Genomic DNA, 21,137 nt, shown 5'->3' with positions numbered 1-21,137 from the left:
GACACAACACTACCCTTTGAACCAAAACAGTAAGAACAACCCCAAAGCAAGAGGAAGACTTTGACTCTCCCCCACTGCTTGCCCTTAACTCCAGGATGAGGGGTTACACTGAGCAGAAGAAGTAGAATTGTCATCTGAGCCAACCAAAGTCATAATCTCTCTTTATTCCCTATCGGCAATTCTATTTCTATGTCCATTCGGAGACTACATTTCCCAGTGTGCAGCTCAGCCTGAAGTAGAGGAGGCTGGGTAACAGTGTAATGAATATCAAGTAGGGTTTGGGATAAGAATTGTGCTGAAAACTGTCTGTGGCTAGCGTTGGGGGCAAGGAGAGGAGTGCTGTGTTTCATACACTACACGTTCATTGGAATTGTGTTTTAATCACTGTCACAAATCCCAGCTCCTTTCAGTAGATGTATGCTATGCCTTTAACGTATCACATATAGGACCTATAACCTTCTTTGGCTAGACCTGGGAAGGAGAGCCTGCCAGTGCCAGAGCAAGCAGTAAGGGAGACGAAGACCAACTCACCCACCCTCTCTGTTGGTAACCCAGTACTGAGGCCTATAGAATTATTCAGTAACATCAGAGAAAGAGATATTTATACCAAAGAGTCAAGGGAGAGCTTCTTTTTTAAAATGCTTGCTACAAAAACAAATAGATTCTTTATTTTTAAACAATTACTTCACTGTTTTTACTAGCCAAATATTCTCAGGCTCTTTTAGTGTTTGGGAGCCATTTCCTGGTTCATCTTGCTCATATGGGTTGTTTTGATCATAGTTTTCATGAGATTTATCCAAGATACTGGATTATCCAGCATTAACTATATCATCTTTAATGGTTCTGTCAGCTGGAATAGATCAGATGTAATTCGTCAACTCTATGATTGAATGTATTCTTAATCTGCAAGTAAAAACCAAATGGAAACCCCTGTCATGTTCAATAATGCATTAGACACTGTATGGGCTGTTACCAGAAGGATTTGGTTCTGCTTTTTCTTCATTAGGTCACGTTGAAAGAATGACTGTAATATTCTAAACTGTTATATTATTGCAATCAAACTGGTGCTGGAAAGGTTGAGAGTCTAGATTTTTCCTTATAAAATAACAATTTGAATAAATGAAAGGCAATTCAGAACTTGCCTACGTTTTACTTTACCATCAGGATAGTAGATAGCTATATTTTAGATCCTTCATTTTTCCCCTTAAATTTAGATAATATAGTGTTTTAGGAATATGTTCATGATTAAGAGATTTTCCCCCTTTTCCGCACTTTTAATGCTTTCCCTGTAGGAATCTGGAGGTGGCAGCAGCGGTAGGAGGATCACAGCCAGCACTTGTTGAGTGCACGCTGCTCATGTGACCATGCAGGACACGCGGTGCTCAGCATTTCACATACATTATCTCATATAATCTTGACCATCACTCTAGGAAATAGGTACGCGATTTTCCCCATTCTACGAATAAGGGATACAAATAAACATCCTGGAGAACGTTCTTTGAGAAAGAAAATCTGTAAGATTGGAAAGGTATTTCATAGAATACTATGGTAAATTAAATCTGATGCGTAACCAAGATAATTTCTACCTTAATCAATTAATTAAATTCAACAAATATTTATTGTGTGCCTACTATGAAAATTATTGGCACAGGCCATAAATAAACAGACGAACAAGTTACAGTTTCCATAAAGAAAAATGAAACATGACAAATGATTTGGCAGTGATGGGAAATGGTCAAGGGCTTAGAAGATGTGGAGATGGTGGCTATGGATGGTCTCTCTGAGGAGACAGCTTTTAAATTGAGAACTCAGTGAAGTGAGGGAGTGAGATATGAAAATCTGGGGAATACAGTTATAGACAGAACAAACAGCAGTTGCAAAGACCCTGGGGTAAAAACAGACTTGGTAAGTGTAAGGACCAGAAAGAGGGCCGGTGAGGCTGGATGAAAATCAGCAGGAGGAAGATTGAAGAAAGTTTGGAGATGTAGCCATGGGCCAGACTTTGTAAGGGCTGTAAGTCTGGTAAGGACTTTGGATTTTATTCTGTGTGAGATGAGAAGCTTGCTAGGTGTTCATCCAAATCTCTGTTCTCCTATTCTCCTGGGCACACAGCCAGACCAAATCTCACAGTATATATTGCACTTAGATGTGGTCATATGAATGAGAACTAGCCAATGGAATATGAGTGGAAGTGATGTGCAAGACTGGCCAATAAAAATCATCCACATATGCATTTCTCTGCCATTTTTTTTCTCACTCTGTGGGATGGAAATGTCAATGGCAACCTTCAGATCCATATGTTGAAGATGACAGAGCCTCCTTCACCTGGAACCCTAATGACCACATTGAGAAAAGTGTGACCAACAATCAATTCACTCACCCAAGAGTCTTATGTGAGAAAAAATTAACTTTCATTTCGTTGAGCCATAACGTATTTGAGTCTATCTATTACCACAACCTAGTCTACTATACAAACCCTGAATATCCATTCCCACTGTTTGCTATTGTAATAGAACCACTAATTTCCATCTCAGTGCATGACTATATGGAATAAAAATTATATTTCTAAGCTTCCCTTGTAGTTAAGTGTGATAACACAACTAATATCTGGCCAATAGGATGTGAGTGCAAGTGATATGCACATTTCCAAGGTTGTATCCTTACAGGAAGAGGCAGGCCCCCCTCTTTTCCACTTCCTACTAGCCTGAAAGCAGATGCGGTGGCATTGAGCTATCTTGAATGTGGATGAGGGTTGCACACTATGCACAATAGAACAATGAGATACAGGGAGTCTAGGTCCCTGACCTGTGGAGGCATCCTCAACAGCCTTTCTATCTTGTTAAAGCCACAGTTATTTGGGGTCTCAATTTCAATAGTTATCTATGTGTTAAATAATCCAGAGTTAATTGGAAAGTTTTAAGTAGGGAAGACATAATTAAATATAATCTGGTTTATATTTTAAAACTCTGGTTGCTGGGTAGAGAATAAACTGTAGGGTCCAGAGTAGAAACAGGGAGAGCAATCAAAAGGCTATTGCAGGAATCCAGGAAACAGATGATGGAGCAGGCTGACGGGGAGAGAAGTGGTAGGATTCAGGATGTATTTGGAAGATTGGACCAATGTTATCTGATATAGATGTGATGTCAGGTGGTTGTCAGACAGAAGAAGAGAGAATGACTCCATAGTTTCCAACTTCAGCAATTGGGTGAAAGGTGGTGCCACTAACAGAGATAAGGAACATTGAGGAAGACATAAGATTGGGGGAGGAAATTAAAGTTCTTTCTTTGGCTACTTGTCCAAGTGGAGATGTCAAGAGAGTTGAGGAGTGCCCATCTGGAGTTTAGGGAAGATGTTGAGGCTAGAAATATAAATTGGGGGAAATTAAATTAATACATTTCTAATACAATGTACTAATGTAATCTCAAGAGGTCCTTGTAAAACCAAGAATCCAGGTAAACAGAGGTAATATCATGTTGGATTGTCCCAGCATAACATTGGATATTTTCTTAATTGGCAATAAAATGGGACTTAATACATAGTATTTTTGTTTATTTTTTAACTGACATGTAGAACAATAATTGGTATGCAGCTCTGAATCCTCCAAAAGATGGCATAATACTTTAAAACATTTAGAGAGGGAAAATAATTATTTGCCTGATACCCAAGATCATATTAATCATTTTAACTATTAAAATTATCAAGTAGACGAAAGTGTTTACATGTAAAAACAGATTTAAAAGACTAAGACTATCATTCTGGAAAGAGAAAACTAAAGAGAGGTATAAAGTAAAACATTTTCAACAAATTTCGTACCACATAAGCTTTAATAGACAGGTCCCGGTCCTGATTTTTAAAAATTGGAAATATCAGAAATATGTCAGGGAAAGTGACAATTGGCCTGCCATCCTTAGCATTTGTGTTTGAGGTTACCAGCTTATTATTTGGGGGGAATTTTTCTAACCTAAAATTACAAGATGCCAAAATAAAACCTGTAATAGAAAAGGTTATTATTAGTTATAGGAGCAACTTATGTCATTTATTCAACAAATATTTATTGGATGCCTACTATGTGCCAAGCATTGTTCCGGGTGCTAGGGACACAGCAGTGAATAAAACAAAGTACCCTGTTCTCATGAAATTTACATTTTTGTGTGTGTGTGAGGAAGATCAGCCCTGAGCTAACATCCGATGCCAATCCTCCTCTTTTTTCTGAGGAAGATTTGCCCTGGGCTAACATCTGTGCCCATCTTCTTCTACTTTATATGGGACGCCCCCGCATCATGGCTTGATAAGCGGTGCGTCAGTGTGTGCCTGGGATCCGAACCTGCGAACCCCGGGCCTTCGAAGTGGAGCACGCAAACTTAACCGCTGTGCCACCAGCCGGCCATGAAATTTATGTTTTTGAGGACTGAATTCATTTGGGAACTAAGGGTTGGAACAAGGTGCAGCAGAAGAAAGGCTTATCTAAGATATAATCGGAACTTTTAATTTCAAAGCTTAAGTAATCTGAAATTTGTTGAAAGATGTTTTACTCTATACCTGTCTTTAGTTTTCTCTTTCCAGACTGAATAGTCCTAGTCTTTTAAATCTGTTCTACATATAAACACTTTCATCCACTTGAGAATTTTAAATAACATGTTTCTGGTCATTCTCCAGTTCCCTTGTGTCTTTTTTCCTTTGTCACATTTAAATTAAAAAGAATAAGTAGTACATTCACCCGGTACAATATTTTAAAAATACAAATGGTGGAGTGAAAAGCCTCCCTAATAGTCCTATTCCCAGCCATTAGGCCCTTCCCCTAGGGCTACTAATGTATGTCCATCCAGAAATATCTTCTGCATATGTAGAAAAAGTACATATGCTCTTTTATCCCCGTTTTTACATACTTCAAAGTTACCATGTTTGATTTTTTTAATAACTTAACTTAGATATTAGCAATTAGATAACTTAGGTATTAATATGTAAAGAGCCTACTCACTCATTTAAAGCTTCATAGTATTACAAAGTCTGGATTTATCAGAATTCATTTAACTTCTAATGGACATTTATGTTGTTTGCAAGATTTTGCATTATAAAAATATACTTCAGTGAACAGTCTTGTATATTCCTATATATACATATATATATGTATATATACATATATATATATGTATATATTCTTAGAAGTAGAATTTCTGGATCAAAGATAAGTGTTTTGTAACTGTGACGGATTTTTGTCAAATTGTTCTCCAAAGAGGTTGCAACAATTTACATATTGGTCAGCATTATGAAAGAGTATTTCCCCACATCAAGACTAACATGAAGTATTACCAAATTTTTTGTTTATTGCCAATATAATAGATGAAATATGGTATTTCACAGCTTTAACTTGCATTACTTTTATTATGGGTGAGGTTGAGCATCTTTTCATAGACAGGAGCCATCTGTATTTCATTTTCTGTGAAGAGTCTATTCAAATACTTTGCCCATTTTTCAATTGGGTTGTCAAATTGCTTTTTTAAACTGATTCGTGGGACTTGTTCAAATATTTGGAAAATTAGCCCCTTGTTTGTGAGATAAATTGCCAGATTTCCCCCATTTGTTTGTTTTGACTCTGCTTTTGGTGGTTTTTGCTTTGTAGAAAGTTTTTATTTTTATGTGTTTTCATCAATATTTTTAATAATGCTTTATACCTTATTTAGAAAGGTCCTCTCCACTCTGAGAAACAAAAAAATTCTTTCTAGGTTTCTTTTAGTACTTTTATGGTTGGTTATTAGTTTTTTGGAGGTTTTTTTTGGTGAGGAAGATCAGCCCTGAGCTAACATCTAACAATCCTTCTTTTTTTGCTGAGGAAGACTTGCCCTGGGCTAACATCTGTGCCCACCTTCCTCCACTTTATATGGGATGCCCCCACAGCATGGCTTGACAAACAGTGCATCAGTGCACGCCCGGGATCCGAACCGGCAAACCCCAGGCCGCTGCAGTGGAGCGCGCGCACTTAACCGCTTGCGCCACCGGGCTGGCCCCTGGTTGGTTATTAGTTTTTTTGTTTGTTTTATCTTTAAGTCTTTGATTCACAACTTTTTGTTGTGAGATATAGGTCTGACTTTTTTTTCCACACGGCTACCAAGTTGCCCCACTACTACTTACAAAATAATCTACCTTTTCCCCTACTGATTTGAATGTACCTTCATCATAAATTCTTGTATCATTCAGGTCCATATCTGGACTCTATTATTGTTTATTGATTACATAATGATGAGTCACTTCTCTTCTGTGTTATTTATTGCAGTTTTCTTTTTCTGATTCTGAGTCTGTGTGGTAGTCATCAGTGCTGTTTGCTACTACTTGTCGATGAGATGTGAGCAGAACCGACGTGTGTCATTTCTGTGCTGAGCTTGTCATTGTTGGTCTGAGACCCTCCAGAGTCTCCTTTTTCCTTTGGCGTGGTAACACACGATGTTCAAGATGACAGCTGTTCTGTTAGCTTCTGTCCCTGAGAATATGCAGTGAAGCTCACTTCCTGCCAAGCCATGATGGATTTGTAATATGAGCCACAAGTAAAATTTGTTGTTTTTAGCCACTGAGACTTGGGGATTATTTGTTAAAACAGTAAACCCTAGCTTATCTTCACTAATACAGTTTCCTATGCCAGAATATGTTATACCCTTCTGTTTGTTCAGGTTGTGTGTGTGTGTGTGTGTGTGTGTGTGTGTGTGTGTCCTTCAGGAGCATTACAAAGTTTTCATCTAGCTCTTGCATATTCTTCCATCAGTGTACATCCTGGTAGTTTTTATTTTTGTTGTTGTTGGAACTATTGTAAATGGACTCTCTTCTTCTATGATATCTTCTAACTGGTTGTTATTTGCATAAATGAGGTTAGATTTCTCTATATCACTTTTGTATGCAGCTGTCTTACTGTATTCAAGCATGTGAAAGTTTTTCAGTTGATATTCTTGAGTTTTCCAGGTATATAATCATTATCACTTTCAACTAACAATTTTTTACATCTAGATTTTCCAATTTTTAAACATTTCATTTCTGTCTCTTGACCAGCTGAATTGGTTAGTACTTCCAGAACGATGTTAAAAAATATAGTGGTGATATGGCTACAAGGCCATCTTTGTTCATTTGACTTACCTTGAGTGACAGCAAGGAGTGCCTTTCCATGGCCTCATGTTATTTTTTTTCAAAGAAAAGTTAATCTTCAAGAGTATTTAAAAGAGTCATTTACGTTTATATTCTCTTTTCTGAAAAAGTTGCAAAACATCCTTAACCTCAGTCGATTTCATTTTTTTGTTGTTATTTTCTCCATTCCTGTGTAACTTAGATTGCCAAAATGTAAGTCCTTCTTTCATTGATAATTATTAAAATATAAATAGGGGCTGGCCTGGTGGCATAGTGGTTAAGTTCGTGCATTCCACTTTGGCGGCCCAGGGTTCGAAGGTTCAGATCCTGGGCACGGACCTACACATTGCTCATCAAGCCGTGCTGTGGCAGTATCCCATATACAAAATAGAGGAAGACTGGCACAGATGTTAGCTCAGGGCCACTCTTCCTCACCAGAAAAATAATAATAATAAAATAAAATATAAATATAAATTGGTTAAAAATATAGTGGCAACAGTAGACATCTTTCTAGTATTTGTCCTTAAGAAAAATGCTGGCTTTTGGGTTGAAATACATTTTATCATATTAATGAAGTATATCTGCTCATTTCACTATGTTTTTTTAAATGAAGAATGGAGGTTGAATTTTGTTAAATTTGTTAAATCACATTTTTTTAAATGTAATTTCAGCACTTCATTTTCACGTGTTAAAGAAAATATGACTTTCCCCTCAGATCTATTAATATGATTAATTATATTAAACCATCATTGCATTCCTGGAATAAATTGTATTTGTTTTTGGTGTACCCTTCTTTGAGTGTGTTATGGAATTTGTTTGATAATATTTTATTTAGGATTTTATTTTGCATTGACATTCATTGGTAAGTTTGGCTGGTGGTTTACTCCTTTTGGTGCTATCTTTGTCAAATTTTGGTGTAATTTAAAGCTTGTATCATTTAAAAAATGTGGAACCTTACCTTTTTCTATGCTCTGTAATGGTTTAATAGTAAATTTAGCTGTTCTTTTCAGGTTTGGCAGATTTCACCTATGATATTATCTGGGCTTCGTACTTTTAGGGAGAAGTTCTTTGACAACTTTCTCAATTTTTATATGGCAATTAGTTTGTTTAGATTTATTAGACATTTTGAAGACCTAAGTGACATGACCTGACCTGTTTCATTAAAATCATTTAAAAATTGAAATATATAGGTCAACCTTTCCTAAGAATATTTACCTTATACAATTATAACTTTAATCCCATCAAGGATCAATTCCTTTTTTCAGAAAGTTCTTCTTTAATATTTAATATTATGGTAATCAAATCACCAACAGGTATAACAAGGAATAAAATATTGACAGATTAAAGGTTCCATAACAAGGATGGCTGGGTCAAGAAAATTCTAACATTATATGTGAGAGAAAATAGAAAGTATAATAAACTATTTTTGAATAAAGAAATTTTATAGAATCTCTGTAAGTGAAGATTCCGTTATTTAAATGCTAAAACACAGTTTTAGAGTTGTATTACCACGTGATCAGTATAATACACCTGAGAAGCAATGATGGAGAGGATGTAAAATTAAACCAGATGATGATAATGAAACATTTCATTTTCATACATATTGAAGAAAGTCCTCAAAGGTACTAAATATTGTAGTGACTAGATAGGATTTAATTTATCTTTTAATTCATCAACATTTTTTGAATACCCACTATTTGCCGGGGGGTGGAAGGTGGAAGGATACAAAGACTGATACGCCATATCTCTGCCAGGACACTCAAAGTCTACTTAGAGAGACAGTCACACAAACTATGATAACATAGTGTGATGTGGAAAGAACAGTGATGGTGTGTGTACAAAGTGTACAGAAGAGGACCGAGGAGAGGGGAGAATTAGGTAAAGCTTCTAGGAGTCCAGACCTCTAAGCCATGTCTCAAAGAACTATTAAAAGTCAGTAAAACAGAGAAGGCAGAGAGTCTAGCAGAGCAAAAAGAAAAAGAAGCAAGAAGCAGCAGTGTGTGTGTGTGTGTGTGTGCGTGTGTGTGTGTGTGTGCGTGTGTGTGTGTGTGCGTGTGTCTGGGGAAACCACTTTGTTGCTGGTAGAACAGATGGTTCCTGTGCCACTTTGACATACCCCCATCAATGTGGTTTTTTCTTTTTCTTTTTGTTAGCACTTCCTTACTTTCTCACACTACAAGATGCTTCAAGTTCATCTTGAATATTTCCCGTCCCAGTCCTAGAATGTGCCGTTTCTCCAAGGATTTCTGGTTCCTTTTATTGGAGAATAATATTAAAAACCAAGGGCTGGTTGCTAGGTGTGCTCATTGCTACTGGGGTGTCATTTCCGTCTGGCCCTCTCATCTGACAGAGCAAAAAAATATGTGTGTGTACTCGTGTATGTGTACTAACCCATGAATAGACACGTCTGTAAATATTTATGTATCTAATCATCTGTAACTACATTAAGCTAAACAAGAGTTCTTATTGTTGTCTTTAATCCACTATCACATGGATCATTCTAGCTTCCTCCCCTTGCTTATCTGTAAATTCCCACTCAAACAACAAGAAACCTGCTCCTACTATCTGCCATCTTTTTGCTTACTTGTTCAATTCCAGTATACATGTCTAGTAGTATCAGAATTATTAACCCATACCCCAGTGGGAAAAAACGTATCAACTAGAGTACAGTACTTATGTGCAGTTCCTTTTGCCTTACAGACTCCATTTATTTCCAGTTACTTAGGTCAGCACCTTCGCGCCCCCCATCCCTTTCAGTGATGTTGTGTCATACATTTCTTTTTTTTTGGGGGGGGGGGAAGATCGGCCCTGAGCTAACATCTGCCAATCCTCTTTTTTGCTGAGGAAGACTGGCCCTGGGCTAACATCCACACCCATCTTCCTCTACTTTATATGGGATGCCGCCACAGCATGGCTTGACAAGCAGTGCATCGGTGTGCACCAGGAATCCGAACCGGTGAACCCCGGGCTGCTGCAGTGGAGCACATGCACTTAAACCACTTGTGCCACCAGGCCGGCCCCTCTTTTTTTTTTTATATCAACTTTATTTTATTTTTTTGGTGAGGAAGATTGGCTCTGAGCTAACATCTGTTGCCAATCTTCTTCTTTTGGCTTGAGGAAGATTGTCCCTAAGCTAACATCTGTGCCAATCTTCCTCTATTTTGTATGTGGGATGCCTCCACAGGATGGCTTGATGAGCGGTGTGTAGGTCCATGCCCAGGATCCAAACCCTCAAACCCCTGGCCGCAGAAGTGGAGTGCATGAACTCAACTGCTATGCCCCCTCGATGATTATTTTTAAAAATTTGCATACATTAAGTTTCACTCTTTGTACTGTAGAGTTCTGTGGGGGTTGACAAATGTATATTGTCACGTATCCACCAGTACAGTATCATATGGAATAGTTTCTCCATCCTAAACATGCACTGTGTTTCATTTATTCCTTCCCATGCCTCCCCAATCCCCTGGCAACCACTGATTTTTTAATTTCCCTATATTTTGATTTTTCAAGAATGTCATGTAATTGGAATCATACAGTATGTAGCTTTTTCAGCCTGGTTTCTATCACTTAGCATTATACATTTAAAGTTCTGCCACATCTGTCTGTGCCTTAATAGCGTATTTCTTTCAATTTTTGAATAATATTCCATTGTACAGATGTACCACAGTTTGTTTTTCTCCACCCAGTGAAGGACATCTTGGTTTCTTTCAGGTTTTAGTGATTAAGAATAAAGCTGCTATAAACATTCTGGCACAAGTTTTTTGTGTGGACATAAGTTTTCAAATTAATTGAGTAAATACCTAGGAGCATGATTGCATGATAAGACTACATTACTTCATAAGTAACTTTGTAAGAAACTGCCAAATTGTCTTCTCAAGGAGCTGTACCATTTTTCATTCCCACCAGCACTAAACAAGAGTTCCTTTTGCTCCATATCCTTACCAGCATTTGGTATTATCAGTTTTTTGGATTTTACCTATTTTAATAGGTGTGTAACAGCATCTCATTGATGTAATGTTATGGAAGGGTGTGGGAGATCAAGATTTGGCCACCCTGAAATCTATCTCTTTACCTTGGTTGTTTTCTCTGAGGACATTTGACCTCCCCCACTAACTGCCTAAAGAATTTGACACGGTAGCTCCTTCCTGGAACAGATCTATCATGATGGCTGTAAAGATAACGTAGGGTAAATGTTACAATAGGAAAGGCACCAACAAGCCCCTCTTATCAGAAGTTCTGTCTCTCTGGCCACATTGTCTGGATGACCCTGCGAAGAGTTGCCAGACAATCATTTACATTTATAAGGGGAATCTCCATTTGTAAAGGTATCTCCCTCTCTGTTTGGAGAAGAGAGGAGGATGAGCTCATTTCTAGTGACTTATCAATGTGGAAGGTGAGGCCTTGAGCTACATAATAAACCTTACTCTTGTTTACTGTGCTTTAGTGGTAATCTCCTGTAACTGACTCCCCCCACCCCCAAAATCCTCCTTTGTCATTGGCTGAAAATGATATTTAAGACGAGAATTTCTGCTATTGTGTTGAGAAACGCAGTGTCCCTGCTTTCTCCCATGTATACATGTTATTAAACTTGGTATTATTTTCTCCTGCTAACCTGTCTTGTTGATTATTTGGCCAGCCAGAAGAACCTTAAGGGAAAGGGCAGAGGGAGATTCTCCCTCTTCCCCCGACAAGAGTCACAGGGAATGGATGTGATAGACATTCTGTAATGCATTTAGAGAAGTGTTTAAAAACACATGCATTAAGGATGCTTATGAGAGTTGTACGTGCATGCTACTTTGGGGAAAGTGTTATTTCAGGGAATGGATGTCTTACCTTTATTTTTTGAAGAATAGTTTTGCTGAATACAGAATTCTTGCTTAGCAATATTATTCTTTCAGTACTTTCAATATGTCATCCCACTGCATTCTGGCCTCCAGTCTTTCTGATAAGAAGTGAGCTGTTAAATTTACTGTGGTTCCCCTGTACCTGATGAGCCTCCTTTGATTGTGATGAGTCATTTTTCTTTTCGGTTTGAAGATTTTTTGTCTGGCTTTCAACAGTTTGACTATGATGTGTCTAGGTATGGATCTTATTATGTTTATCCTACTTAGAGTTCTCTGAGCTTCTTGAATGTGTAGATTAATATTTTTCATCATATTTGAGATGATTTGGCCACTATTTCTTCAAATATTTTTAATGCCCCTCTTTCTCTCCTCTTCTTCCAGGAGTTCTGTTACTTGTACATTGGGATGTTGGATGGTGTCCCACAAGTCTCTGAGGTGTTGTTCATTTTTCTTTATTCTTTTTCCTCCCTGTTCTTCAGATTAGACAATTTCTACTAATCTAGTGTCAAGTTTTCCGGTTATTTTCTTTTGTCAGTTCAAATCTGCTATTGAGCCCTTTCGGTGAATTTTTCTTTTCAGTTATACTTTTCAAGTTCAAATTTTCCACTTGCTTTTTCTACTTTCCATCTCTTTATTGATATGCTCTATCTGATGAGTAATCATCATCATATTTTCCTTTTATTTTAAAATACGGTTTCCTTTAGTTCTTTGAATGTGTTTATAATGGCTTCTTTTGAGATCTTTTTTCTTATAAATCCAATATCTGGCCTCCCCTAACACTGAGCCCCGAGACAATTTCTAGTGACTGCTTTTTTCCCTTGTGTATGGGTCACACTTTTCTGTTTCTTTGCATGCTTCTTTTATGTTGAAAACTGGACATTTTAGATAATATATTGTAGCAACTCTGGATTCTGATTCCCCCTAAAACCTCCAGGGTTTGTTTTTGTTCCTTTTTTGGTTTGTTTTTTAGTGACTTGCCTGGACTAATTCAGCGGAGTCTGTCTCCCCTGCAGTGTGCAGCCACTATTATCTCTGACCAGTTATTTTTTTTCTTTTTTCATTTTTGTTTTGATTTTTAAGCCTGAATTCCTAGAGGTCACCTTTGGGTCAACACAGCTTAATGGTCAGTCAATGATTGACCAATCCTTAACTGATCCATATTGATGCTGTAAGGCTTCTACTCTTTGCTAATAGATCTGTGTATGGGTTAAGGATGTATTGTTTTAGACAATGCCCTTAGGCATGGATTTTTCCATGATTTGCTCCAGATCAAATCAGCCTCCTCAGGCAGTAGAGCTGTGAATCTTCGCAGCCTACCCCACTCTGGTAGAACTATCAGGCCATGGGGCTGGGGAGTAGGTGATGGAAGCAGCTCCAGACTTCCACTGTTCCACATCACAGACTTCCACTGTTCTTACTTACTCAGTATTTTTCTTGAATAAATGCTTCTCAATTTGTTGTATGACTTTGATCAATTTCCAAAGTCCTAAAATGGGTGTTTTTGGCAGTTTTGTCAAGTTTTATCAATTTTTTTGGGGGGAAAATAATTGCTGAGTTTCTCATGCAGCCATTCTGGAAGTTCCTTCCAGTGTTTGACTTTTGTATGTTCTTTTATGACCCTTTTGAAAGAACCAAGCTTAGCTTTGATTCAGAAAAGGAAGAAGAGAAAGACAGGAACCCAAGAAAGAAAACAGAAAGCACCAAGCATAATCAAAGCCAAAGGAAAGTTTTGGCTTACGTTATGTCTAATCCCAAATTGTAACTGAAGGTAAGTTGAGGTCCCAGCTGAGTTCTCCTAAACTCTAGAAACAGAAGTTCTAGGTGATTATGGGAAAAGAGTCATTCTTTTATAAATAATACTATGTATTTTGGAGCCCGGGTTTTCTAATGAATCTTTGTCTTATAGTTATCTGTTAATTTAGGCTAAATTCCTTAGGCTAAAGCATAGATAGAGCACAACACAAAAGAAGAAATGCAATCTCATTATTTTATGGGCTTTTTTCTTCTTGCATCTAGAAGTACTCTATGGAAATCTTGGAAAGAAAGAGTTATAACGCGACTTGCAACAGCCCATGCTTTAAGACCAGATCAGATGATTAGTGATGAATTTGCAACAAATACAAAGGTTTCAGAAATCCAAGATATGCTACAGGAACTCGTAGGCACTGCAATGTTCAATAAATTGGAAAACAATGCTATTAAATATATATTATCAACAATAGTAAACTTTTCTAAAGCTTTGAGTACACTAAATATGAAGTAAAAGTTTTTAACCTCCAAAGTGCTAATATGTATATAAACGAGACAAGTGAAAGAGAAAAAGAGCTCTCTCTGAAGATAACACAAGATCTCAGTGAAAAAAATGAAATGCTTCAGCAGAAACTTCAAGATGCAGAAGAAAAACGTGAACAAATTATTCGATCCAAAGATGTGGTAGAACGCCAAACATGTACAGCGTTGCCCACATCAACCTTGAAAGTGCTACCTGAGCTTTCTCCACAATCATCCATGGTCATTAACAAAGCTGACGTAGAAGACAGTATGCACAGCATTTTGGCCAAAGAATTTGAAAATATTGTAGATGAGGCCCAAAGAAAAGGGACCAAAGCCTCGGGGATCAAGTGGGACTCAACTATTTCATACACAGCCCAAGTTGAGATGACTCCAGATTTAACTGAACAGCAATACCCTTTACCTGAAAAAAACCAGAAGAAGTCTTCTAGAGATATTACTGAAGATATTACTGAAGATAAGATATCACTGAAGGAAGGTGATGTCTATCAGAAAGATGGGACTGACCTGTATCAATTACAGAAAAGAAAGCACACAAAAGCCCCAGACATGCAAGAGACCTCTGGACCAAATCTGAGTGATGACAAAGGTGAACACAAAGTCTCAGAAACCAAACTTGATCACCACTCTGAGCTACAAGCACTAGAAAAGAAGAAAAAAGAAAGAAAATCCTCTTCTGAAGCCAAATCAAAATCATCCATGGAATCAAAAAGTCAACATGTCCCTGCTGATTTCCTTTCTATGAACATAAATAGCCAAAGTGGCAAAAGTGGAACAAGTAGTGTGTGGGATCAACTCAGGAAGGTCAGACCTGAACATTCACTTGACAAAAGCCAGATTTCTTCAGAGAAGAAAGAGGAGCTCACCACTGAGTCAATGGCCAAAGAGAGCAAAAGTGAGATGAGTAGTCAAGCAGAGCCATTCAGGTTGATCCAACTTGATTATTCCTCTGAGAAAGTGAAAACAACGGGAAAGAAACATCCAATTTCTCTAGGAACAACAACAAGCAAAGAAGGAAAAACTGAAAAGAAGGACGTGTTAGTCTTCGACAAGAAAGGCAAGTTTCATGAGCTTGTTAAATCACAGTCTAGGATAACTAAAGAGACTTCAGAATCTACCAGAGCTCTAGGAAGTCTAGATGGCAAAAGTGAACAGAGTAACCTAGAAAGCCATAATGGCTTTCCTTAAAGAGAAAATTGATAACATAGGAAAGCCTTTGAATAAAAAAAACTGTACCAAAAGAGAAGTTATTATTAAAAAGAGCAGAGGCTGAAAAATTAGGAATCATAAGGGCAAAAATGGAGGAATATTTCCAAAATGTGGCAGAAACTGTGACAAAAATCTTGAGAAAAAACAAAGATATAAAAAATGCAGGACAAGTTGGAGAGAAACCTCTGAAAAGAAAAAAGATAGTCTCATTTATGCCAGGATTGTATTTTCAGTAGCCAATTAGTGCAAAGTCTGAAATTAGCACCTTACTCTCACATAGGAGCATGGGCCCAGTAATTGACAATTTAATACAAATGATCTTGACTTAGATAGATAGAAAGTGAAAGAGATGTTCCAGTAGACTCAACAGGAGGAAGAGATCACAAGGAGAAGGAAAAACAAAGGCAGGAGGAATACTTGCAAGAGGATCAAAAAAAAATTTTTGGTATGAATCTCAAAAACCAGTTGGAAGAAGAAAGGAATCTCTGGAAGAAGAGCTATGAAATGACAAACAAGAATTTGGAGAAGGAAGAGGCACGGCTCCAGAGGAGGGAGGGAAAGCAAGCGCAACAGAGGCAGAAACAGCGGCAGGAAGAAGAGGGGTGGCAGGAAGAAGAGGGGTGGCAGGAACAGCAAAAACAAAGGAGCCAGAAGCGGATTGAGCGAGATGAGACCCAAAAGCAAAGGGGAGAGGAGGGAGAGGAGCAGCAGAAGCCACGGCAGCAGCAGCTGGAAGCGCGGAAGCAAACAGTGCAAGAGCAAGGGGTGCCCTTGGGGAAGGAGAAGGGGCGGCAGACGAGGCAGGTTCCGAAGGAAGTGAGGCACGGGGAGCTGGAAAGCAGCTGGGAGAAAGAGGAGGAGAAGCAGAGGCCAAGGAGAAAGCTAGAGGCAGAGGCAGAAAGGCAGAGGCAGAGAGAAGCACAGGGTCAGATGAAGACTAAGCCGAAAAACTCCGAGGAGCTAGAAGAGATGTTCAGCCAAACTTCAGTGACATTGTCTCCCAGGTGGACGAGCATACCCAAAGACACCTCCCAGTCTCATCACAGAGAAGAGTTCCAGCGGAATCTCAAGACATTAGATGTTCTTGCTGACGGGAAGCACCCCGTACCAATCACTCCTCCCACCTCCACACAATCTTCCTCACCAGGGCCCTTTCCTATTTCTGGACAGTCTCCCACAAAGTCCATCACCCTCACACCCAAGGGTACAAAGGGGCTTGTAGATAGGGAGATTGCTCATGGGCGGCCGGGAGCTGGAATGCCTGGGGCTGCTCAGAAGTGAGAGGAGGTCCTAATGCCTGAACTTGCTCAGGGATGAGGGTGACTCCTAAATCCTGGGATTTCTCAGGGGTGAGAGTGCCCACCAATGCCTTAAACTGCTCAGAGGTAAGAGGGATGCCTTGTGCCTGGGCCTGCTCAGGGGAGAGAGAGATCCCCTCGGTATGATCTTCCACCTGAGAGACAATGTCACTCCACCCCTCAGCAGGCCCAGGCACTGGGGATCACTGGCACACCTCAGCAGACACAGACAGAGGGCATCCCTCTTACCTCTGAGCAGTTCAAGACATTGGTGGGCACCTGCACCCCTGAGAAATCCCAGGGTTTGGGAGTCACCCTCATCCCTGAGCAAGTTCAGGAATTGGGACCTCCTCTCACTTCTGAGCAGCCCCAGGCATTCCAGCCCGCTGCCACCCATGAGCACTCTCCCTATCTACAAGCCCCTTCTACCCTTGGGAAGCTTCTGGCACCATGGACCCTTCCTCGGTGAGCTTCCCCACTATGCATCCCTCCTACCCCTGGGCATCCCCCAACACTATGGTCCCCTCAACCCCTAGAAAGCCCCAGAAAGATCTGTCCTCTTCTGCCTCTAAGAAAAGTAAGAAAAGATTGGCAATTATTTCTTCTCTGGAATCTACATCAGCATTGGCCCTTCCCAGTGCTCCAAATGTCAAGATAACTCAAGCCCCTTTCACCGCTGAGAAGTTCCAAATATCAGAGGTCTCTCACACTTCTGAAGAAATCCAGATGCTCCATGATTCTTTTCCATGGAACAATTTAGAACATTTTAGTTCTATCTCACCAATTATAGGACACCAATATCACAAACCTCTTACATTGATGAGGGGGCCCTTCCCACCTTCATGAAGCCTGTAACATCACTACCTTCTCTTACTACTCAGCTACCCAAAACACCACAGATCTCACCTGAATGGGACCAGAAATCCAGATTTCCTCCTATAGACAAGCCCTAGATGCTGCCTTCAGTTTCAGGTACCAAGTAACCCAAGATGAGGGTGCCCCCTTCCTCTCCCCAAGAACTCAAAGAGCAGAGGTATTTTGTTGACCTGGAGGCTCAGAGGAAGAACTTGATACTCTTAAGTCAGGCCACAAAAGCTTCTGGACTCCATTCAGAGCTACACACAACAGCCAGGAATCTCATAGTTGAAACACTTTATATGGACACAGTTCGGCTGGGATACCTGTTTCGCAAGTACATCGCCTATAGGCTCATCCAGCGTGCAAGGTAGATGTAACTATTGTATGTCCAGTTTTCTGGTTTAGTCCTGATTTCAAATATCCTCCTCATTGCCCTATAAGTATATACTTATTTGTCAGATCAGATGTTCTAAAGGATTCTCATATATATATATATATATAGATGGTCTATAGGATAGCCTATTTAAGATAGCAAAAGGAGATACATTTTTTAGGAAATAAGAAATGTCATATAACATGATCCATTTCATCCATTTATCTTTCTAACAGAGACGCTAAGATGTATTTTGTGGATCATGGTTGATCTCTAAAACATCCACTTCAAAAGTTTAGAGATGCTTCCAGTTATTCTGTATTTCTTTCATCTTCTTGGGTTCACCAGAAGATATATGAACTTAAAATAGGAGATGGCAGGTTATGTACAAGGTGTTACCATGGCAACTTTGCTGCTGGAGAAGTGTTCCTGTCTGTCTTGCATCGTCTCCCAAAGGAGTGGGAAAGCCTTCATCACTGGGAGCTCTACTTGCTGAAGAATAGAAGGAAATGGCATTTACATCTCCAGAGGCACAAAGTAAAAGAGGTACCTCTCACTGTTTCCCCTCCCCTTCATCTCCCACCCTCTTAGTGGATGTATATTCTCTGGGTAGTTATTGTCTGTTTCCTGTTTTATACTAACATCAATACTAGCTGCCTAGGAAGGCATTGAATTATAATTTCTTAAGGCTCGAGGACTCCCAAAGCATACATGCACAATGGGCTTCACTACACAGACTTGAATGGCCTTTCCCAGCTAACGTAAATACAGTTTATAAGAGTCTGCTCAACACTTTTGAAGTGGTTAAAGATGTATAGATGGAGCTTTGAATGGTGGAAGACCAAAATCAAATAGCTTATTAAACTGTGAGCATTCCTGAGTGGCAAAAGGATGTCCTATATTTTTTCCAATTATTTTGTCTCACTCCCACATTCAATCCTGCCTTAATAAGTTTTGTTACTTTATGTCTCATAAATGAGTAGGCGTATTAGTTTCCTGAGGATGCTGTAACAAATTAACGCAAACTTGGTGGCTTAAACAACAGAAATGTATTCTCTTATAGTTCTAGAGGCCAGAAGTCAGAAATCAAAGTGTTGGCAAGTCTCCAGGGCCTCTTCCAGCACCTGGTGGCCCAGGCATTCCTTGACTTGTAGCTATGTAACTTTAATCTCTGCCTCCATCTTCATATAGCCTTCTCTTCTTCTCTGTGCCTCTTATAAAGACACTTGTCATTGGCTTTAAGGGCCTCCTAGATGATCCAGGATGATCTCACCTAGAGATCCTTAACTTAATTACATTTGCAAAGACTCTTTCCGAATAAGGTCGTGTTCACAGTTTCTGGAGATTAGGACATGGGCATATCATTTGGGAGGCCACCATTCAACCCACTACAATCCCAAGTCTAGCCAATCACTAGAATCACCAAGGTAACTTTATAAAATACAGACCCCTAAGCCCCATCCTTAGAGATTCTGATTCTGTGTACCTGGTTTTTACGCACGTTTGTGTTTTATGATGAGAGCTATATGGGGTTTAAAAAAAAAGAAACAACTCTGGGTAACTCTGATGGTTGTTATCTCCTGTCCTTTCAAGATCTTGATTTTTGAAAATGTCGTTTTCATCTGTTATATCATCAGTGCAGTGAAAGACAATATAATATCAAGAATGGCAAGATGGTACAGGGGAATTTCCGGGCTTAGGAATCATTCAAGCCTGAGTGTGACATTTGACTCTGTGTTTTCATTTACTCAGGATTCGAGAAACTACGTGGAAGTTGCAAAATCATTATTGTGGCAGGTAAGAAGGTAATATGGAGAACCTAAATTCTCCAAGCTTCAATTTTCTCATTGGTAGAATGGAGATCTTTACACCAGAGTGTTATTGTGAAGATTAATGAGATAACATACGTAAAACCCCAGCATATGCCTAGTGATCAATTAAATGAAAACTATTATTAACAGAAGGTGGATCGGGCAGCCCACTTTATTCAATATAGTTATAATACAGTTATCTGAAAATAACTCATTAATCATGTGTCATGATTTGGATAACTTTATTATATAAAATGAATAGTCTTTATCAGTTTTAGGATTATGGGAAAGTTCTACAAAATAATGAGAGAATGCAGTAGAAAATATTACCTTCTTACCTGCCACAATAATGATTTTGCAACTTCCACGTAGTTTCTCAAATCCTGGGTAAATGAAAAATTTCCAATATTCAATCGATTCAGTGGTTGCACCTAACTCTCTGCTATGGACTGAATTGTGTTCCCTCACACACACACACACACACACGCATGCACACACACACACACACACACACACACACTCTATATGTTGAAGCCCTAACCCCCAAAGTGACCAGTATATCTGGAGAGAGAGTCTTTAGGAGGTAAATAAGGTTAAATGAAGTCATAATAATGAGACTCTAATCTAATAGGACTGTGGCCTTATAAGAAGAGGAAGAGAGGTTTCTCTCTCTCTCTTTCTCTCTCATACACACTTACTCTCTCACTCTCTGTGTGAGGACCCATCAAGAAGGCAGCCTACATGCTAGAAAGAGACCTCACGAGAAACTGAATTGGCTAGCACCTTGATCTTGGACTTCCCAGCCTCCAGAACGGGAAGAAATAAATTTCTGTTGTTTAAGCCATCCTGTCTACGGTATTTTGTTATGGCAGCCCAAGCAGACTGATACAACCCACCTTCTAGCCTACACTCTTTTTTAGCACTATCCTGAAAGGATGTGTCCTCAGAGTTTTGACAAACATTCCCCAGACTTGCTATTTCTTCTTATTTCTGATAGGCAGCAGTGATAAAGGGCTAAGTGGCAAGCAACAGGGCATGTTTCCTAGAAATGAGTTTATAAGAAGCCCAGCTCATTAAGCATAAACTGAAGTCATCGTTATAGATTTCTTTAACAGAAGTATCAGACCCATAATTTCTCTTCTCGATCTTTTTTCTTGAGTAAATTTGTTTCTTCTAGTTTTCCATGAGTGAATTCCTTGATTGCTGGGTGGGTTTACTGTTCAAGCCCTGCTCTACAAGCTTTGGTATTCATCATTGCTTTCCGAATACAGTCATGCACCGCATAACGATGTTTCAGTCAATGACGGACGGAATACACTATGGTGGTCCCATAAGATTAGTACCA

The 21,137-nt window shown here is 39.1% G+C and overlaps 2 pseudogenes; both read left to right on the top strand.

Annotated features, from left to right (window-relative positions):
- Positions 1–16,733, top strand: part of LOC101400350 (protein FAM186A pseudogene) — a 35,025-nt pseudogene extending 18,292 nt beyond the window's left edge.
- Positions 16,734–16,765: 32 nt separating this feature from the next.
- On the top strand, positions 16,766–17,979 carry LOC147914750 (uncharacterized; annotated as a pseudogene).
- Positions 17,980–21,137: the final 3,158 nt, after the last annotated feature.

The sequence above is a fragment of the Ceratotherium simum genome, chromosome 17 (genome assembly GCF_057802395.1).
Source record: "Ceratotherium simum simum isolate JZ-2026a chromosome 17, ASM5780239v1, whole genome shotgun sequence".
NCBI lineage: Eukaryota > Metazoa > Chordata > Mammalia > Perissodactyla > Rhinocerotidae > Ceratotherium > Ceratotherium simum.
This window is presented reverse-complemented; position numbering and strand designations above follow the sequence as displayed.